Source organism: Sus scrofa, unplaced genomic scaffold (genome assembly GCF_000003025.6).
Source record: "Sus scrofa isolate TJ Tabasco breed Duroc unplaced genomic scaffold, Sscrofa11.1 Contig435, whole genome shotgun sequence".
In the NCBI taxonomy this organism is placed as follows: domain Eukaryota; kingdom Metazoa; phylum Chordata; class Mammalia; order Artiodactyla; family Suidae; genus Sus; species Sus scrofa.
The window spans coordinates 1-11,145 of record NW_018085206.1 but is presented as its reverse complement, the minus strand read 5'-3'; the positions used below and the strand labels follow the sequence as shown (position 1 = coordinate 11,145).

The 11,145-nt window shown below is 39.0% G+C and overlaps 1 pseudogene; it reads right to left on the bottom strand.

Annotated features, from left to right (window-relative positions):
- Positions 1-9,638: 9,638 nt before the first annotated feature.
- On the bottom strand, positions 9,639-10,503 carry LOC110258788 (annotated as a pseudogene).
- Positions 10,504-11,145: the final 642 nt, after the last annotated feature.

Below are 11,145 nucleotides of genomic sequence, written 5' to 3'. Positions count from 1 at the left end.
CCCATGGCATATGGAGGTTCCCAGGCTAGGGGTTTAATCGGGTCTGTAGCTGCCAGCCTATGCCCCCTATGTGGGATCCGAGCCGCGTCTGTGACCTACCACAGCTCATGCAACGCCGGATCCTCAACCCACTAAGCGAGGCTAGGATCGAACTGCAACCTCATGTTTCTCGTCGGATTTGTTAACCACTGAGCCATGACGGGAATCCCATGATCTTTTAAAATGTTATTGGATTGGGTTGGCTAAGATTTTGTTGAGAATTTTGGAGTCTATAGTCATCAAAGATATTGGCCTCTAGTTTCTTTTTTGGTATCTTTGTCTCGTTTGGAATTAAGATGATTGAGTATCATAGATGTGTTTGGGAGTGTTCTTCTTCAACATTTGGAAAAGCTTAAGGAGGATGTGTATAAGTTCTCTTTGTATGTTTGGTAGAATTCGCCTGTGAAGCCATCTGGTCCTGGACTTATCTGTAGGGAGTGTGTTTTACGACATATTCAATTTCCTTTCTAGTGATGGCTTTGTTCATTGATCTGTTCTTCTTGATTCAGTTTTGGCAACCTGTAAGTCTGAGAAAGTTGTCCATTTCTTCTAGGTTGTCAAATTTGTTGGCATTCAATTGTTTGGAGTCTTCTCTTAGGGTTTTTTGTATTTCTGCCGTATCCGTTGTGATGTCTCCTTTTTCATTTCTTATTTTGTTTATTTGGGTTTTTTCTCTCCTTCTCTTGGTGAGTCTGGTCGAGGTTTTGTCAATTTTGTTTACCTTTCAAGTACAGCTCTTGGTTTATTGGTTTTTTTAAATTAAAAAAAAACTCTATTTCACTGATTTCCTCTGATCTTTATGATTTCTTTCTTCTGATGACTAGGTTTCTTTCGTTCTTCTTTTTCTCATTCATTTAGGTGATGGGTGAAGTTGTTAATTTGAGATTTTTCTTTTTGAGGAAGGCCTGTATTGCTATGAATTTCCTTCTGAGCACTGCTGTTGCAGCATCCCAGCGATTTTGAGTGGTTGTGTCTTCATTATCATTTGTTCAGCGTATTTTCTAATTCTTCTTGATTTCCTCCTTGACCCAATGGTTTTTTAGTAGCATGTTGTTTAGTCTCCATATAGTTAGTTTTTTCTCTCTTCTTTTCATGTGCTTGATGTGTGCTTTCGTGCCATTGTGGTCAGAGAAGATACTTGAAATAATTCTGTACTCTTAATTTGTCGAGGTTAGCTTTGTGCCCCAGTATGTGATCCCTCTTGAGAATGTTCCATGTGCACTTGAGAAGAATGTAATTGTGATTTTTTTGGATGTAATGCCCTGAAAATGTCAATTAGGTCTAATTTTTCTGTTGTGTATTTAGGATCTCTGTCGCCTATTGATTTTCTGTCTAGAGGATCTGTCCATTGGTGTGGGTGGAGTGTTAATGTCTCCTACAATACTGTATTCCCATCGACTTCTCCTCTTTGTCTACTAGTATTTGTTGTAGGTATCTGGGTGCTCCTATATTAGGGGCATCTATATGATGATTGTAATATCCTCTTCTTGAAATGGATCCTTTTCCCATTAAGTAGTGTCTTCTTTGTCTTCTTCATGGCTTCGTTTTAAGTCTATTTTGTCTGAACGAGGATTGCAACTGCTGCTTTCCTGTCTTGTCCATTGGCATGAAAATTTTTTCCATCCTCTCACTTTCAGTCTCTCTGTGTCCTTTGCCCTAAGGTGAGTTCTTGTAGACAGCAGATTGAAGGTTTTGCTTTTGTATCCAATCTGCCACCCTGTGTTTTGGATGGGAGCATTAAGTCCACTGACATTTAAGGTAATTATTGATAGATATATATTGTTGCATTTTAATCCTTGTTTTCCAGTTGATTCTATGTTTCTCCTTTCTCCTTTCTTTTTTTTGGTTGGATGATTTCTGCTTATTTTTTGCCCGAGTACTTTTCTTTTTAGTTTTTGTGATGTGATGTTTGGTTTTGATTTGTGGCTGCCTATTTTTAAAGTATGGTTAACCCCTTCCCGCATCTGTTTGCTTTAGCCTGATGTCATATAGGCTCAACACATTGTGAAAAAAAAATCTATTTTTTCTTACTTTCCTTCCCACATTCATGATTGTGTAGTCTGTTTTCTTTTTTTAACATCTTCATATATATTTTTTGCTGTTCCTTGTGTTTATCAGTGCTTTTACAGTAGCTTTTTGTGTTGTTTTGGTTTTTAGAACTATGTGCAGGCTTATTCAGGTGACTGCTTTCCATTGTGGTTTCCTCCATCCTAGGTTTCCTCCCAGGTTCGGCTCCTCAGCCTGTGGTTTTCGGCTCCCCGTCCTGTGGTGCACCACTCCCTAGCCTTCAGGCTGGTCTCCACCCCCCAACCCTAGTCGTCTCCCTCGAACTGAACTCTGGAGCCTGAGTCTCAGTGACCAGCCTCCGCCCGAGCGTCTCGGGTGTGCCATCTGGGGCACTGGTGCAGATGGTCTGTGTGGTCTCACTCTGTTTTGCCCTCCTTAGTCAGTTGCTCTGCTTTTCTCAGAGACTTTGAAGTTCCTCGGCTCTGCTGATCTCCCTGTCATAAGGTGGCTCCCAGGGTGTGGGTTCCTTTCTCTTCCACAGCTACCTCTCAGGAGTGCTATCCTGTCCTGATTCCTTCTGTCTCTCTCTCTCCTCCTGCTTTTTTCTACCCAGTTATGTGGAGGGTTTCTTGCCCTTTTTGGAGTTTAAGTTTTTCTGCTAGCATTCATAGATGGTCTTTGTGGACTGTTCTACATGTAGATACGTTTTTTGATGTGTTTTTTCGGCGAAGGTGAGTGCAATGTCTTACCTTCGACATCTTTATCCTTCTTAGATCCTGACATTAAATTATTCTTCCTTCATGAGTGTAGAATATACTTGCATTTATTTGTGTGTTCTTCAGTTTCTTTCTTCAGTGTCTTTTATTTATTTTATTTTTTCAGGCCACACCAGCAGCACATGGAGGTTCCTAGGCTAGGGATCGAGTTGAAGCTGTACCTGCTGGCGTATGCCCCAGCCACACCAATGCAAATCTGAGCAGCATCTGTGACCTACATCACAGGTCATGGCATGCAGGATCTTAATCCATGGGAGCGAGGCCAGGGATTGAACCTGCATCTCGTGGATACTAGTCAGATTTGTTTCTGCTGAGCCAAATGGGACTCTCATCAGTATTTTATAGTTTTCAGTGAACTTATTTTTCACCTCCTTGCTTAAATGTATTTCTAAGTATTTTATTTTTTTGATGCAATGGTATATGGGGTTGCTTTCTTAATTGCTCTTTCTAGTAGTTGTTGGACCACAATTTTAAATAAGTTAACTTAAAGCTAGTTTGAAGGTTGTGAAGAATTTCATGTGAATTTCTTGAATATCTTACATTGTTCATTTGTAGAATTCTCAATAAGGTATAATATTTCTGGCCTTAAACAATAAATAAGAGGACACAAAATGAGTTGAAGAGAGATGAAAGTACATAAGTGGTCTTTCCAGTGAGAAGAATAAATGACAGTAAAAATCCTTAAAATATTTAATAATTTCCTAATATCAAGACTAAGAGCCCATCTTTCTCTCTCTCACACACACAAACACATAAATCCCACATAATAGTAGTCGATTTGTGTACCAACATTAAGATTTAAAAGTTATCCACATAATCCATGAGTACATTATTTGAAAAGCAAGTTCAAATGTACTGAATAACATGTACAAATAATTACATCTCCTTTAAACAGCCTCTCCCGTGGCCCATAATCTCACTGTCCTTTCTGTAAAGGAAACCACTAGTTATGTGGGTGTGTATTGTTTCACTTTACAAGTGTGATGGTATATTTCATTCTCTTTCATCCCTCACCCAGATCCACTCTTTGTCCACTGTGTATGTTGTACTCTATGCTCTACTCAAGAGTCTGAACAAAAGGAGTCTTGGTATATAGCTTCCATTATAGTCAATGGGGGTCACCAGTTAGGATTAGAGAAAGGGAGAAAAGCTAGTTTGGTTTATTTTCCTGGCTCCTCTCAGCTGGGACACATGAGATGGCCTATATTGCTCAAGCAAAAGTCATAGCTCTTGGAGATAGCTGTTATTACGGTTCTTTTTTTTTCTGGTTTCCAGTACCATTCCCACTTTGTTGCTTCAGGCCTTGGGTGTGTGACAGACGTCCATTGTGGCTAGTTCAGGGTAGTACATGTACAGTAACATATAGATGCCCCTTGTTGGGGTTCTAAATTCTTCTCATGCCTTTGTTGATACTTCCTTTTTCAACTTCCCTCATTTTCTCAGGTGGAGCGTGCCAATATTTTATGCTGGGATTATAGCTGATATAACTCTCCATTTACAGACGGACAAGATCATTCCATGCTTCACAACCTTTTTTTTTTTTTTTTTGGTCTTTATATGGCTGCACCGCAGCATATGGATGTTCCCAGGCTAGGGGTCAAATTGAAGCTATAGCTGCTGGCCTATGCCAAACGACAGCAACGCAAGACCTGACCCATGTCTGTGACCCACACCACAGCTCACAGCAGTGCGGATCCTTACCCACTGAGTGAGGCCAGGGATTGAACCGCAACCCCATGGTTCTAGTCAGATTCGATTTGGCTGCACCATAATGGGAGCTCCATGCTTCAGAACTTTTGAAATCATTCTCCTGCCTCAATGCTCTTGGAGTTCCGTTGTGGCTCAGTGGTGAAGGAATCCGACTAGGAACCATGAGGTTGTGGGTTCCATCCCTGCCTTGCTCAGTGGGTTAAGGACCAGCGTTGCTGTGCGCTGTGGTGTAGGTCCCAGACGCGGCTCGGATCCGCGTTGCTGTGGCTCTGGTGTAGGCTGGTGGTACAGCCTGATTGGACCCTAGCCTGGGAACTCCATATGCACGGGAGTGGCTGAAGAAATGGCAAAAGGCAAATACATAAATAATAAATAAATAAAAATAAAATGCTCTTCCCTGATTTCATCCTGGCTAGCTCCTTCCTGTCTTTCAGTTTGAGCTTAAAGATCCTTCTAAGAATGGATACCCAAATGATTTACTTCCAGTTTCTCTATAGCATAATCTTTTAAGTTTCATCAAAAGAGTAGTTTCTAAGTTATTTTACTTTCCAATTCTCTCTCTGAAAGATGTAAATTTATGACAATAGTAGCTCAAAATTCTAGTGAAATTATTATATAGACATGATTTTTATAGAATACATGCACAACATTTTCGATGGCACAGAAATTGTCAAATCAATAATTTTAAAAAGATACATATTTTTACAAATCTCTGATATGCTTTTGCTGCCTTCTATATGTTTTGGTATGTTTTGTTCTGTTTTTATTATTCCAATTAGTTGGTAATTTCCTTGTAATTTCTTCTGAGTATTTATTATTTGGAAGTGCATTGTCTAATTTCTCTGTACTCATGTTTTCAACATTTTTGTTATCCATTGTATCATTCTGTTTTGTTTAGAGGAATACTTTCAGTCATTTTACCTTTTTTGGGGGGGCTGCACCTATGGCATATGGGAGTTCCAGTCTAGGGATAGAATTGAAGCTGCAGCTGCCAGGCCTACCAACCTACAGCACAGCTCACAGCAACACGGATCCTTAACCCACTGAGCGGGGAAGGATCGAACCCTCTCTCCATGGATAGTAGTCGAGTTTGTTACCACTGAGCTACTGTGGGATCCACTTTCAGTCATTTTAAATTTATTGTAATTGTTTCATGGCCTGACCAATGATCGATTCTGTAGAATATTCCATATGCAATGAGAAATATGTATATTCTGCTTTTGTTGGGTGAAGCGTTCTGTAATGTCTGTTAGTTTTATTTTGTTTTATTGTTCACATCTCTCTTTTGCTGATATCTGTCTAATTGTTCTATCATTTTTTAAGTGGGGCATTGGGTTACAGTTTTGTGGAGTTATCTATTTCTCAGTTAGTTTGTTACTTTTCATGGTATGTTTTTTGGCTTTTATTAGTGCATATCTATCCATATCTTCTGATGGATAGATCAAATTAAATTATAAATTTTTTTGACTGTAATACATTCTTGTTTTATGTTATATTTTCTATATCACAAAACTGTTAGTGCTCTTTTTTTGCTTTATTTATTAATTTTTGAAGTACAGTGTCTCGATATTATGAATTCAGGTTACAGATAGTGTTCACTATTTTATGTTATATCTATTAAATTTGTTGCAAGATAATGGCTATAATTCTCTGAGTTAGACCAATAAACTGGGTTTCCTTATCTATTTTATAGGTAGTAGTTTGTACTATTAATCCATACCCTATCTTGCCCTCCCTCTTCCCTCTTTTCATTGGGAACCACTAGTTTGTTCTCTGCATTTGTGAATCTGTTTTTGTTTTCTTAATATGTTCATTTTTTTTATTTTTAGATCCATATATAAATGATAGCGTGGAGTGTTGTAATATGTTACATCAATATGTCTTCTTTATCTCCTTTATCATTCAAGTGTTGATGCACCTAAGTGGGCACCCATATCTCGGCTATTGTAATAATGCCTGCTCTGAACATTAGGGTGCCTGTATCTTTTCAAATTCATGTCTTTGTTTTCTTAGGTATCTACCCAGAAGTGGAATTGCTGGATCATGTGGTCGTTCTATTTTTGGTTTTTTGAGAAATCTCCGTAATGTTTTCCATAATGGCTGCACAAATTTACATTTCACCAAGAAAGGACAAGGGTTTCCTTTTCTCCATATCCTCACCAATATGTGTTATTTGTGTGGTTTTTGATTATTAACATTCTAGTAGATTGAGGTGATATCTCATTGTAGTTTTGTTTACATTTATCTAATAATTAGTGATGTTGAACATCTTTCTATGTGCCTGATAGCTGTATATGTCTTCTTTGGAACAATGTCTTTTCGGATCTTCACCCATTTCTGGATTGTTTGTTTTTTTGATATTGAGTTGTATGAGCTTTTTATATATTTTGGCTCTTAGCCCTATCCATCGTATCATATAGGCTTGAGTATTGTCTTCTATTCAGGAGGTGGTCTTTTTTTGTAGATCATTTCTTTGCTATGCAAAGCTTTTAGTTTAATAGTCCTATTTGTGTGTTTTTGGTTTTATTCCTTTTGCCTTAGCATGTGGATCCAAAGAATTGCTATGATTTATGTCATTAGAATGTTCTGCCTATGTTCTAGAATCTTGGTTTCAGGTTTACGTAAGTTTTCATTGGAGTTGTTTTTGTATGGATTGGAGAATGTTTTAATCTATTATTTTGCATGCAATTGTCCAGTTTTGGATCTTTGAGACTATAAAACTATAACATTAGAAGGGAACAAGGATTGTGTGAAATTGTTATACCTTTTTTTTTCTTGTGCTGTTAGGCCACGATCAGTTGGTGGCCTATGGACATTACTTGCCCAGTGCAGGATCCAATGCGGATGCTTCCAGACTGGGCTTATTGACCACAGAATCCATGCTTAATTTTATCTTATCTGATTGATCAACATATTTATAATAATAATCTTAATGCATGCAGATAATTCCTGCCTATTTTGTAGCATAATGTTAATTAGTTATTTTTTTGCATGTTCAATTATTTTTATCCTTATATGGCACATAGATCTAAATACAAACCACAATGTATTAAGTTTCGGTCTTCAGTGAATAGACAGCTTTTGCTGAATGGGCATATCTGGCAAAACAACAGCTTGGTCATTAGTAACCATCACTATCATTCCGTGACTGGAGAATTACCACATCTTCTTTTTCTTTTCCAGCTTTATTGAGATGAAATCGACAAATAAATTGTGAAGACTAAGGTGTATAATGTGATGATACATATATCAAATATATATCCTCGATGTATGTTCCATTGTGAGATGACCACCCGATCAAGTTTAGACATTTGTTGCAGCATGTGGTTATCTTTGTGTATGTGTGTGGTCAGAAGAGTTAAGATCCGTTCTGTTAGCAAACTTCAAGTACATATTCAGTGTTATTAACTACTGTCACCATGCTGTGTGTTAGATCCCCAGAACTCATTCATCCATGCTGTAGGTTGTCACGGTAGCTGTCACAGTTCTCCATTCCTTGTTCTATACCACTGCTATGTGGGTAGCTGAGAATCTCTCATAGATCACAGCACCTCCCTGAGACGAAACGTTCAAAGCCAAGGTAATGTTCCTATAGATGCCTCAAGCAACTAGACTGTGTTATAACGATGTCCTTTATCTTAAGAGAAGTTTTCGGATGATTTCCAAATGTATTTGGTCAGGACTCATCTGTACCTATGTAAATCTGTCCTGAAAATGTTTAAAATTATTTATATTATTTAGTGTTAGTTCAGTTTTCTTCTTCCATCCTTGAATTTAAATAGGAGTTTCCTTCTTTGAAAACATTTCACCATGAGGAATCTTGGGTGAAATTTCCCCTAATTTTCTTTAATAGTCTGCAACAGATATTTCTGATGTGTTTTTTTTGGTTTTTTTTGGTGCCAAACCTGGGATGAACCAGGGACCTTTGGATACTTTTAAATTCTTTTTTTTTTTTTTTTTTTTTTTTTTTTTTTTATATATATTTTTTAATGAGTTCTTTGATTGAGTTTTTGTTAAGATTTATTTTTTTTTTTTTTGTCTTTTGTCTTTTTGTTGTTGTTGTTGTTGTTATTGTTGCTATTTTCTGGGCCGCTCCCGCGGCATATGGAGGTTCCAGCTAGGGGTTGAATCGGAGCTGTAGCCACGGCCTACGCCAGAGCCACAGCAACGCAGGATCCGAGCCGCGTCTGCAACCTACACCACAGCTCACGGCAACGCCGGATCGTTAACCCACTGAGCAAGGGCAGGGATCGAACCCGCAACCTCATGGTTCTAGTCGGATTCGTTAACCACTGCGCCACGACGGGAACTCCTACTTTTAAATTCTTAATAATTTTCTTTTTTTTTGGATGTTTACATATTTTTATAGTACACACAACTCAAAAGGAATATTTAACTCTATGTCGTGTACCAATAATTAAGATTGAAGAATTTTGAAACCTTTTTATGGAAGGAAGTAATGCAATACAGAGCTAATAGGCAAAAGAGCATGTGAGACACACATATGTGGAAGCACTACCCCAGTGACCACGCAGAGTCATACAACCCTCAGGGCTCAAAAAGCCGAGAGTTAGAGTGAGAACTGTTAGGCTTCTGAGATATAATCTGGCAATTTGTCCTTTTAGCCTATATTTAGCCTAAATGGGAACATTTTGGGAAATCTGTCTAGTGTTGGACTCATCTATTAAAATTCTTTGGTAGCCAACTTCCTTCCAGAATTTGGTAATGAGAAACTTTAACTGTGAGTACAGAGGTATCTCCAAAATAACAATCACTGTTATTCAAGAAGGTTCTTACAAAAGAGATTGACAAGTACAGTTTGTCCTTTCTTTCTTCTTTCCCTCCTTCCTTCCTTCATTCCTTCTGTCCTTCTTTCCTTCCTCCCTCCCTCTTTCTCCCTTCCTTCCTCTTCCTTCCTTCCTTGCCCTCCTTCCTTCTCTTCCTCCTCCCTCCCTCTCTCCCTCTCTTTCTCCTTCTCTCTTTCTTTCTTTCTTTCTTTCTCTTCTCTCTCTCTCTCTCTCTCTCTCTCTCTCTCTCTCTCTCTCTCATTCCTCTAGGCTGACTCTACATCTTTTTCAAAGAGCAATTTTTGTGGTCCTCTGGTATCTACCTATGAGCCAATACTTTTTTCTTGCCTAGAGTTCTCCTAAGAGCTGCCTTGACTTCCTTGTTCCGTAAACCTGTAGATGATGGGGTTGAGCATGGATGTCACCACGGTATAGGAGAGGGCTAGGAGTTTATCTATTCCTGGTGAATGGCTAGCCTTGGGTCTCAAGTAGGTGACAGATCCTGAGCCATAGAAGAGTGTTACTACAAGTAAGTGGGAAGAACAGGTGGAAAGAGCTTTTTCGGCGACCCTCAGGTGAGGGCATGCTGAGCACGGCAGCTAGAATTTGCCATAAGAAGCAATGATGAGTAAAAAAGGGCTGGAAATGCAAAGGAGGTCACAGCAAAGACTGCAGCCTCATTATGGGAGTATCCCCACAGGCAAGTGCCAGGATAGGGGGGAGGTCACAGAAGAAGTGGTCTATTTCACAGGGGCCACAGAAGTCCAGGGAGAAAATATAGTTGGTCTGGCCCAAGGCTACCATGCATCCCACTCCCCAAGAAACCATTGCCAGATGGACACACACTCCATGACTCATTCGTGTTGCATAGTGAAGTGGGGAGCATATGGCCATATAGCGGTCAAAAGCCATGGCGGCCAAAAGACAGCACTCACTGATACCAAAAATCGAAGAAAAACATCTGTGTGGCACACCCTCCGAGAGATTCCTCGGGCCTCGCTCACAAGGCTGCAGCATCTTGGGTGTGACAGAGCACGTGTAGCCAATCTCCAAGAGAGACAGGTTGGCCAGGAAGAAGTACATGGGGGTGGAGGACCCGGTTGGTCCAGATGGCAGTGGCTATGAGAGCATTGCCAGTCAGTGATGCAAGAACATGAGCAGGATGAGGGTAAACAAAAGAAACACTGTTCAGTGACCCGAGAATTGGCAAAGCCAAAGGCAGTTGTTTGACAGACATCTGTTGTCCTAGCCACAAGAAATGAAAGTCATTCCTGGAAAAAATTTTGACAAGGAAATCATCATTACCAAAATCTTTCAACATAGGAATTAGCCACTGACTTGCTTTCTTTACTCATTTATTCACAAGTATTTATTGAGCTCAGCATATTTTCAAAGTATTTTTCAGTTGCTGTTGTAGGTCTTGGATTCAACAAAGAAGGAAGAAAAAACAGAAATAAACGGACTGGTTCAGAATTCTGTTAAATATGAAATAACAAACATTATATGATTACGGGACCTTAGCATCTATGACTGCTGAAAAATGTGCTCACACATCAGGTATTCTATTATAATGCATTTACACTTATATTAAAGCATTTAGAAACATTTCCCTTTTTTGCTATTAATGAATACAATTTAATATTTCTTCTTTCCATGTGGCACCACAATTCAGTTAAGGTTGTGGCAAAGAAAACAGAGACAATCGTTTATCTTTTTTTTTTTTAATCCAAAATATTTTCTTTCTTTCTTTTCTTTTTTTTTTTCTTTGCTTTTCATGGCCACACCCACATATGGAGTTTCCCATGCTAGGGGTCCAATTGGAGTTG